General features: G+C 40.8%; 1 long non-coding RNA gene and 1 pseudogene across 2 annotated transcripts; both read right to left on the minus strand.

Annotated features, from left to right (window-relative positions):
• Positions 1-630: 630 nt before the first annotated feature.
• LOC311111390 (butyrophilin subfamily 1 member A1-like) lies at positions 631-5,830 on the minus strand (annotated as a pseudogene). Its single transcript has 5 exons — positions 5,767-5,830; positions 5,130-5,492; positions 4,732-5,019; positions 1,540-1,566; positions 631-1,155 (listed from the first exon to the last, which is right to left on the minus strand). The product of its transcript is annotated as a butyrophilin subfamily 1 member A1-like (transcript).
• Positions 1,833-2,681, minus strand: LOC311111314. The gene is made up of 3 exons (XR_014610768.1): positions 2,599-2,681; positions 2,290-2,310; positions 1,833-1,859 (listed from the first exon to the last, which is right to left on the minus strand). It is a non-coding gene; the product is annotated as an uncharacterized lncRNA (long non-coding RNA).
• Positions 5,831-10,209: the final 4,379 nt, after the last annotated feature.

A 10,209-nucleotide genomic window follows, 5' to 3' on the forward strand; every position in this document is an offset into this window, starting at 1 on the left:
CGGCTGGAAAACAGACAGTCCCTCACAAATAATTTTTAATAAGGTCTCTTACCTTTTATAGTTGTGGCCAGAGGGATGTCTGGGTCCAAGCCGAGCGAAACAGATAAAAAAGTCAGGTCGCTCTCATCTGGGTCACAGCACCAAATGTTGTGGAAAACTCAATCCAAAGATTAAGGCATAGACCATATAATTGTATAATAGAAACATCTTTAATCAAGCAGTTGCGAGGGAGATCTGTCTCTGATTTCACAGGGAAGAGCTCCAAGAGTAAATTGTTACATGTCCCTTATATAGTGGGAGGTGACAATACAATCATATTGTTACACAACAGTTATTTATACAAGCAACAGTTCCAGAACACAATGGCATTGTGTTAGAGTGCAGACATACCAGGAGTCTATGAAAGGCATAACATCACAGTCCAACACAGAACATATCCCTTGAGAAGTTACAACAGCTCACCCCAAATTCTGCCACCACAAAAGGATGACATTCAGCAGAAATTATACAAGGTGAATTTCCTCTCTGTTAGTATAATCATATAGTGATAAACACATTGCAATTCATTCAGACTGTGAGTAACACACACACACACACACACACAGTACTTCAATGTTTGGTATAAAACAGTCAGTCAGGGACATCTACAGGAGTGATGACCAGTGGGGCTGAGTTATCAATAGTACCAAAATAAAATAATGGATAGAGTTTCTCAGTGAAGGTGCAGCCAGGGAAAGAGTAGATATGAGAACTGGCCTCCACATTATAGAAGGAGGCCTGACCCTCCTCATAATCCACAAACACCCCCACCTTCTGGGGTTCACTCCGGGAGAGGGGGACAGAGGGCCCAGTAAGAGCCTTGTACTCTCCATCCCTCAGCCACACAGTCCAGTATCCATTGTCAGGTTTCAGGTGAATCATCCTCTTCCTGTTGATGGACTTGCTGACCACTCCTAAAGTCCACCCAGTCTTCCCCTCCACCTGCACCTCATAGTAGAATCTCCCTGAGGAGAAACCTTCCTTTCCCAGGACATAGTGAACTTCATCAAACCTCTCTGGGTTGCCAGGGGACTTCTGATTTCCGTTTCCACATCTCACTTGTTTCCTGTCTTCAGAGCTGGGGATGTGCTGTATCTGGGTCTAAAGTCACATCCACTATGGAGAGAAACACACTTTATTAGAATAATTAAATAAATATCAATATGGGGGACGGCATTTTACTGCTCAGTACATTACTCTAGGACACATGTATAGTGATGTGCTGTATCAGGGTCTAGAGTCACATCCACTGTGAAGTGAAAAATAGTCTATAAAAATGAGAAGAAAATAACATCAATATGGGGGACAATATTTTACTGCAGGACTTAATGTACAGTACACTACTGTAGACATATGTAGCCTATAGGTTGTTATTGATAACAACATAAGTATACTGTAGAAATGAATGTGTCATGTTATTTCAAGTAATCCCGGTACGTGAAGATATTAATATTCATGTGAAACTCTAGGTGGGTGGACTGGAGAGTAGATCACACTGACCTGCATGTCTTCTGATGGTTTCAAATTCTAGAATATAGAGAAAGAGCTTGTCAGATTTGGGGAAACTATGGAACATGATGACAAATCTCCCTCTCTTAATCTCCAGACTTTAATGATAAGGTGAGGGATATTTTTTTTAAATTCAAGTTCAGAACCAGATACATATCCAAAGTGACATGGCTGTAAAAATACATCACTCTACCATAATATACTGTAGTATACCTACAAACAACAAAAATATGATATGAAGACATCAAATATATTTTAAATCCAATTCAGTGTCATTAATTTACCTGGACACCCCTTCATGTTTACAAAATCTGTGGGTAAATTCAACAAATAAAACCAATTATAATTCCAGTTCATTCAAGTGTGAACATGTTTTAATACAACAAAATATAATTATTGTTCTGAACATTGCCATCGCAGTGAGTAAAAATTAATTCCAATACAGTTATATTTTACCACATAATTATGACTAATATTTGTGCTATTTGTAAGCCCTTAGAAATGGGCTCTCCAACCCTGTTCCTGGAGGGCTACCATCATGTAGGTTTTCACTCCAACCCTAATCTAGTGCACCTGATTCTAATAATTAACTGGTTGATAAGTTGAATGAGGTCAGTTACAACTAAGGTTGGATTGAAAAACCTATAGGAAGTTAGCTCTGTAGGAACAGGGTTCCTGAGAATATGTATTGTATATTGACCATAATGGTCTAGTAATGCATTGTGTATATCTCCTACTTACCCAGCTGATCAGTGAGTATCTCTACAGACAAACAGATTAATTCAAGTCAATTAAAGCATTCTTAAAGGTGAATAATTAAATTAATTGTTGGCAGGGGGATGGGGACAGTGAAAACAATGTGATAAAAAAACAATGTCAAATATGTAAGGATTTTAAATCCATGAAACTAGCTGTACTAGCATCCATTTCTGTAACATATTCATGTAATGGGGATTGTTTGTCTCCAATTGTTGTTTGGGATCCCAATATAATTGGGAGTAAAAAAAAAAAAAGACACATTGATGCAAAGGAGTGTTGGACACAACTTACTCAGCCTACAATCCTTGTCATCTTGAACTTTTTCTGCAGACATAAAGAGAACAGTTAGCGTGAACATCCTTAATAAACACGTCTCACATCCATGGAGAAGACAATTATTAAAATCTGAACATATGACACACTGATGCATAGGACCAGGAGTGTTAAACTCATTCCATGGAGGGCCTAGTGTCTGCTGGTTTTGGTTATTTCTTTTCAATTAAGGACCTAGACAACCAGGTGAGGGGAGTTTCTTACTAATCAATTAGCTTAATTAATCAATCAAGTACAAGGGAGGAGTGAAAACCCACAGACACTTGGCCCTCTGTGGAATGAGTTTAACACGTGCATAGGACTGTTGGACACTACTAACTCAACTCAAGGCTGTGTTCATCTTTAACTGCAGACATAAAAAAGAAACAGACATTAGAGAGAACATCCTTAATGAACACAAGAACCTCAGTGTTTTCTCTGACAAAGTTCCATTTATGGAGGAGAACTGCATGTTTGACATTACTTACCTAGCTCTTGACTGTGTTTAGTTTTGGATGCATCTGGAGGCATGAAAATAGATAACAGTTCACAAAAGGACCTACTCAAGATGTTTTTTGACAAAGTCCTTTCCATGAAGGAGCCAATTACACTGATGTGATTCAGAAACCACACACTGTGATTTAAAGAAACCTTATATTAAATAATCTAGCATTTTTGTAGAGAAAGTTGTTTCAAATAAAAATGGGTTTGCCCTATACATAGATTTTTTTTAAATACAAAATCCTTAAATACACATGTACAGTATCTGACCAATGTCTGCTTTTGTCACGACTTCCGCCGAGGCTGCCTCCCCTCCTTGTTCGGGCAGGTTTCGGTGTTCATCGTCACCGGCTTACTAACTACTGCCGAACCCATTCTCATCACTCCACTTGTCATGTCTTGTCTTGTCAATCACACACACCTGGTGCTCATTCCCCTAATTAGTATGTATATAAGTGTTCCCCTTGTCTTTGTGAGTGATTGTTTATTGTGAGGAGCTCGGTTGAGCTACTCTTCTATTTGTACTTGCCAAGGTGGAATATTTTCCCTTGTATTAGTTTCGTTTTCACGCTGGGAGCGTTTTATTTATGTAAACGGAATAAACTCTGGACTTCGGTGTTTTACCTCCTGCGCCTGACTCCTTCATTCACACCTCATCACAGCTTTTTAATTCTAAAGGTCAAATAGGGGGATTCTTATATTTGTACTGTTTCACTGCATATACAAGTGGTTAACCTGTACGAGTGTGAGGTGTGAAATGGAAATGTGTTTTTTGCATATCCCAACTCTCTCTGAGATACTCTCGGAGAGTGGGGTCATGGCCAGGGATCAGATTGATGACGACCCTGGAGCAATTAGGGTTAAGTGCCTTGCTCAAGGGTAGATCAACTGATTTGTTTCACCTTGTCAGCTCAGGGAATCGAACTAGCAAGCTTTCGGTTCTAGTACCCAACTCCTTGTGTATGCCACTCTGGAAACTGCACTGTAAAACATTTACATTCAGTCAAATAAACTCTTTAATTAGTTTTCTATTACCGTAGTCATTGGACAAACGATTCCAGCGCCAGATGGTGAAAGCTAATATGACCACAAGGACAATGCTCAGAGAGACAATCACTGCAAAGGCCACTCTCCATGTGTCTGTGTGAACAAGGATCAGCTCACCTGCAACACACAAATCAACTGAGATCAGTGACATGCTTACCACTGCTACCAAATAATAAAATTGAAGGGACATTTCGCTCATAAAGAATGATTTGTCAAACTTTTACAGACCTCAAATGCAGACTAATGTCAAAATGAAACCACATCCCATGACATCAGTTGTGTAGATCCAGCAATATGCCTCAATGCCAAATGAATGGAACATTTGAGAACCATCTCATTTCCTGGTTTTCCATTCATTTGGGGTGGAGGCATAAAGCTGGATCTACAAAACCAACATTTCATTTTGACATTAGAATACTTTAGTGTTCTTAAAATGTCGACAAACTTGTATCCAATTGTCCTATTTATGTTTCATTATTACTCAGCCTTTGTAATACAAAAGCATATAAAACATTAAAAGTGTTTCATATCAGCTAAACAATAATATGATGTTGTGCAACTCACTAGAGATGTGAAACTCTGTCTCCATCTTAATCTGCTCATTGAGCTGCCTCTGTCTGAGTCTGCAGGTAAAGTGGTTGATGTCAGTCTCCTTTACAATGGTCTTTAGTTTGACTATGTAGAACCCCTTATAGTCCCTGTCTGTCTCTGAAGGTCCAGCAGACAGAGTGACCCCTTCACTGTCCAGCCACTCCAACTCAGGCTCAGGGAACCAGCCTTTAGATACACACAGCAGACCCATCCTTCCTTCTTTCTGTCCCTCAATGGAAACCTCTGGCTTGGATCCTATAGCTACAGACACAAAGGGAGACTGGACATGAAGTACTGCTGAGATTGGAAACAGAATCATGTACTTGAAGGAACAGAGGATGGCTATTATATTTATGGGAAAATAAATTAACCTGTTATGTGGACTTGAATGGTGGCATCATCATAATGGGTCTTAGACTGAACAAGACATTTGTTAAGTCCATCGTCAGTGCCTTGTACCCTGGTCAGTTTCAAAGAGGTGTTGCCCTTCTTCAGTTCCTCTTTAAACAATGATGTCCTTCCCTAGTAGGAGCGGATCTGATCATGGTATTTGTCTCTGCCATCTTGGTAGAGATGGACTTGAGTATTTGACTGATGGACTGGGAGGTTGAATCTGAACCAGTCAACTCTCATGTTCTCAGCGCTGATGTTGGGTTTGATGTAACAGGGCAGAATGATGTCATCACCAGCCACAGCAGCAATGGCACGAGTCGGACCAAGAACCTCAAAACTTTCTGGAGAGAGAATCAACCATTCAGATTTTACAAACCTCACTAAAGACACATGATGGTGCAAGTCATACTCGGGTACTGATGTGTCACAACAACTATCATGTTGTGATCATCATATACCAGTGCTGGTCAGGATTATGTACACTATCACACACACACACACACATATACACACACACACATACACACACACACATACACACACACATATACACACACACACATACACACACACATATACACACACACACAAAGATAGAATGTGAGGGTACTGTACCAGAGTCTGCTCTGTGCAGGAGAAGCAGGAGAGTCACACACAAACAACCTGGCCCAGTCATCATGATGACCTCTTTACCCTGAGATTAAAGACAGACAGACAGACTCTCTTAAGTATGTCAACTTTATCACAATATAGTTTAAAGTATGGGCTGGAGTGAGAGAGTAACATTTGAAAGTTCAGGTTGGATTGGGACAATTTATCCATGTAAACATAAAGGGAGATAGGAACAAAGATCAACTGAAACTCTACCCTCCCTGATACTCAAGTTTACAGTCAGTTCTTAACTTTCACTTTGCATGCAGAACACAACTGAGAAGGACCTAGTTTCAAGATGGACTTTGGGGAAAGGCAGGAAGAATGAGGAATAAAATAACGTGCTTCCACTGCAAGGCAGGAATGGTCACAGATGAAAGGGGAAACCCAGATAGGTCACATGGGGTAGAAATCTGAAGCATCTGGTGCGGGCTTCCGCTCACCACCAAATATGGTGATAAGAGGAAGTCAAGTGGAACGCAAATACGTCCTAAAATTAGCCAATAGGATCTCGCTATCTTGTGCTTGGCTCTACCCACCACCTTGCCGTTCTGTCCACTGTGATTTATTGGCTCCCAATGTAAACAACATTGCTTTTCTATCTTGGGTAGTTATCATAATCTTTGCTTTCGTCTCCAAAAGTGAAAGTGAAACTCCTGAACTATCCTGATCTATCGCACTGACTTCAAGTGAACACTAGAGGGCAGTAGACACACATTGATCAAAGGGACGTGGTAGATGGGCTGTGGCGCTGTAGAGGGAAAAGTACATCTTCATGTTAGGAAATACACATCACTTACAATCATTTTTCAGATCATATTTACATGATTTTTTATTTTTTTTATGATGTGCTGACTATTATCAAGTGGTGCCTACTGGTACTTACGTCTATAGAAAATGAGAAATTATACGTCTATGCATATCCTGCTGAGACCCGAAAAAAATAGTTTTTTTGTAATATTTTATTTTACATAACATAAGTGCTTTTGTGAAGAAGAAAAAAACATCTTACCAAGAAAAGTGCAAAATTGTCCTTTGTAGTGGTCATTAGGACATAAATACGAAAACATTTACATTACAGTCAATGGGTAGAGTAGGTGGAAAACATAGTGGCGGCATCAGGCTGTCCACTACAGAGGACATTTCTTGATAAGCTCTGATTTAAGGTGAAAATATTACACATTCCTGAAAACTCACTTAACTAAGATATTTACTTACTAGAAACAATTTGAAAAAATATATATAATTAATAACTACAAACACTTTTCAAACGTCCATAAAATGTGCTAACTTTGATGGTAGAATTTTTTTTAAAGAACCAGGAAGATAACGTTGTCAAGGTCACACCTCCACACTTAATACAGTGGTTTGTATGGCCTCAGAGATACTGACCAATAACTGATGTCCACTAGAGAGGACAAAAATTGCTGGGTCTCAGGAGCATATATCTAAGAACTCAACAGTTTTTGCAACTTCCTGGTAGAGAACAGTGCTCTACATCATGGTGCTACGTGATCTGGTAAAATGCAATGCACTATATTATGAGCTGTAGTAGGGTATCGTTTGAGACTAACCCTCAGAGTTCGACCATACCAGTCTCAGAGCAGAATAGGATGACATTTGGGACACAAACTGACTGCTGAGACAGGCAAGTAAAAGGAACAGGAAACAGATGTTATTAAGTATATAAAACATGATCATAATACATATAAAGTATTACATATATAGTATTACATGTACTGTGGCACCCCAGAGCAACATTTGAAACATTTATCTCTATAACCCCATAATCATAATGAACAGTACACATTCAGCAGTACACATTCAGCAGTACACATTCAGCAGTACACATACAACAGTACACATTCAGCAGTACACATTCAGCAGTACACATACAACAATACACATTCAGCAGTACACATTCAGCAGTACACATTCAGCAGTACACATACAGCAGTACACATTCAACAGTACACATTCAGCAGTACACATACAACAATACACATTCAGCAGTACACATTCAGCAGTACACATTCAGCAGTACACATACAGCAGTACACATTCAACAGTACACATTCAACAGTACACATTCAGCAGTACACATTCAGTATGCAGACTGTCACTGAGTGACTCATGCTCCATACCTCATCCATACTGAATGTCACATAATGAACAGTGTCAACCCCATTCTCTGTGGACTGCTGGCTTGGACTACAGGAAACGCAGGGCCTTCTGACACTGACATAAAGCACACTAGAGGGCAGTAGACACATACTGATCACAGGGACATGGTAGCTAAGCTTCAATATGTATGGCGCTGTAGAGAGGAAGAACATCATCATGTTGGGAACCAGTCCTCTTCTTCCATCTCTTCTCATCTACCTCCTGCTCCTCATCTACCTCCTGCTCCTCATCTACCTCCTGCTCCTCATCTACCTCCTACAACTCTTCTTCGTCTGCCTCCTTTCTCTCATCTCCCTCCTCTACCTTCACCTCCTTTTCTTATTTATCTTCCTCTTCTCATTCCTCTCCTCCTCTGAGATAGAATCCCCATCTCAGTCCCAGAGCCAGTAATGTATTGGCTGTGGCTAGTGGTGATGTGAGACTACTGAGACAGGCAGGAAACAGAAACAGGAAACACTATAGTCCTCCTGGGAAGGGTGGCACGCATCCCATAACACACTGCAAAGAGGAGAGGAGAAAACACACCCACTCTGTTCCAGACTCCAAAACAAGAGAACAGTCCCATCTACAGTATGTAGTCCAAAAGGTGATGACTGCAGTAGGATGGATAAAAGGTGATGACTGCAGTAGGTTTGATAAAAGGTGATAACTGCAGTAGGATGGATAAAAGGTGATGACTGCAGTAGGATGGATAAAAGGTGATAACTGCAGTAGAATGGATAAAAGGTGATGAGTGCAGTAGGATGGATAAAAGGTGATGACTGCAGTAGGATGGATAAAAGGTGATGACTGCAGTAGGATGGATAAAAGGTGATGACTGCAGTAGGATGGATAAAAGGTGATGACTGCAGTAGAATGGATAAAAGGTGATAACTGCAGTAGGATGGATAAAAGGTGATGACTGCAGTAGGATGGATAAAAGGTGATGACTGCAGTAGGATGGATAAAAGGTGATGACTGCAGTAGGATGGATAAAGGGTGATGACTGCAGTAGAATGGATAAAAGGTGATGACTGCAGTAGGATGGATAAAATGTGATGACTACAGTAGGATCATAAAAGGTGATTACTGCAGTAGTATGGATAAAAGGTGATGAGTGCAGTAGGATGGATAAAAGGTGATGACTGCAGTAGGATGGATAAAGGTGATGACTGCAGTAGGTGGATAAAAGGTGATGACTGCAGTAGGGTGGATAAAAGGTGATGACTGCAGTAGGATGGATAAAAGGTGATGACTGCAGTAGGATGGATAAAAGGTGATGACTGCAGTAGAATGGATAAAAGGTGATGACTGCAGTATAAACTGTAATAGGAACTAGTGAGTTGACATTCTGTGTATGACTGTATGGTTTGTTGACTTTATGGTTTGTATGGGTGTTTGGTTTGTGTTATATGTGTCTGTGAGTAGTGTCATGCAGTGACTACTAAAGAGAGTACTGCAGCTCAGGGGCTAGATCAGATTACAGGGTGTGGGGGTGGGAGGGGAGATCAGGTGTAATCAATAGGAGATCAGTGAAAGTGGAGAGAGAGAAAGAGAGGAGATAGTGAAAGGGTAGAGCAGGTGAGAGAGAATGAGATAAGGGTCACTGCACTGAGGTAGGACAGACAGACAGACAGACAGACAGACAGACAGACACACACACACACACACACACACACACACACACACACACACACACACACACACACACACACATAACAATACCCTGAGCATATAGCAATTGTCTTTTACAAAGTGTGTGTGTGTGCTGTTCCTCAATGAACAAATGATAACCCACTCTGCACAGTATGTTCACCCTGCTCAAAGCTTTAGTCCCAGTAAGAGAGCTCTGTCCAGTCAGCAGACATCATGTATATTCATCTGAAGCATAAGGCTCATAAAGCAGGAGATTAACTGGGGCTGGGGAACATGGAACACATCTGAAACACAACGCTGCTCTGGGCACAACCATGTTGACTTGTTGTGTATGTACGTCTGTATCTTATTCCAACGGGGGGCAAAATGGGACAGCCCACAGTAGAGATCGGTTATAAAAAGCTAAGGCGTACAGTACAGGACGATACTCATTTCGCTCTCCTCCTCCACGGTTTGGTCCGGCAGAGAGAGTGAGAGACGGAGAGAGAGAGCGAGAGAGAGAGAGAAAGAGAGATCGTGTTGTTTCGGGTTGCTACCATCGGCATACGGCAGGTGAGTTCGGTAGAGCTCACACGGAGCTTAGAGACT

The sequence above is a fragment of the Coregonus lavaretus genome, assembly GCF_964263955.1.
Source record: "Coregonus lavaretus genome assembly, chromosome: 37".
Classification (NCBI taxonomy): domain Eukaryota; kingdom Metazoa; phylum Chordata; class Actinopteri; order Salmoniformes; family Salmonidae; genus Coregonus; species Coregonus lavaretus.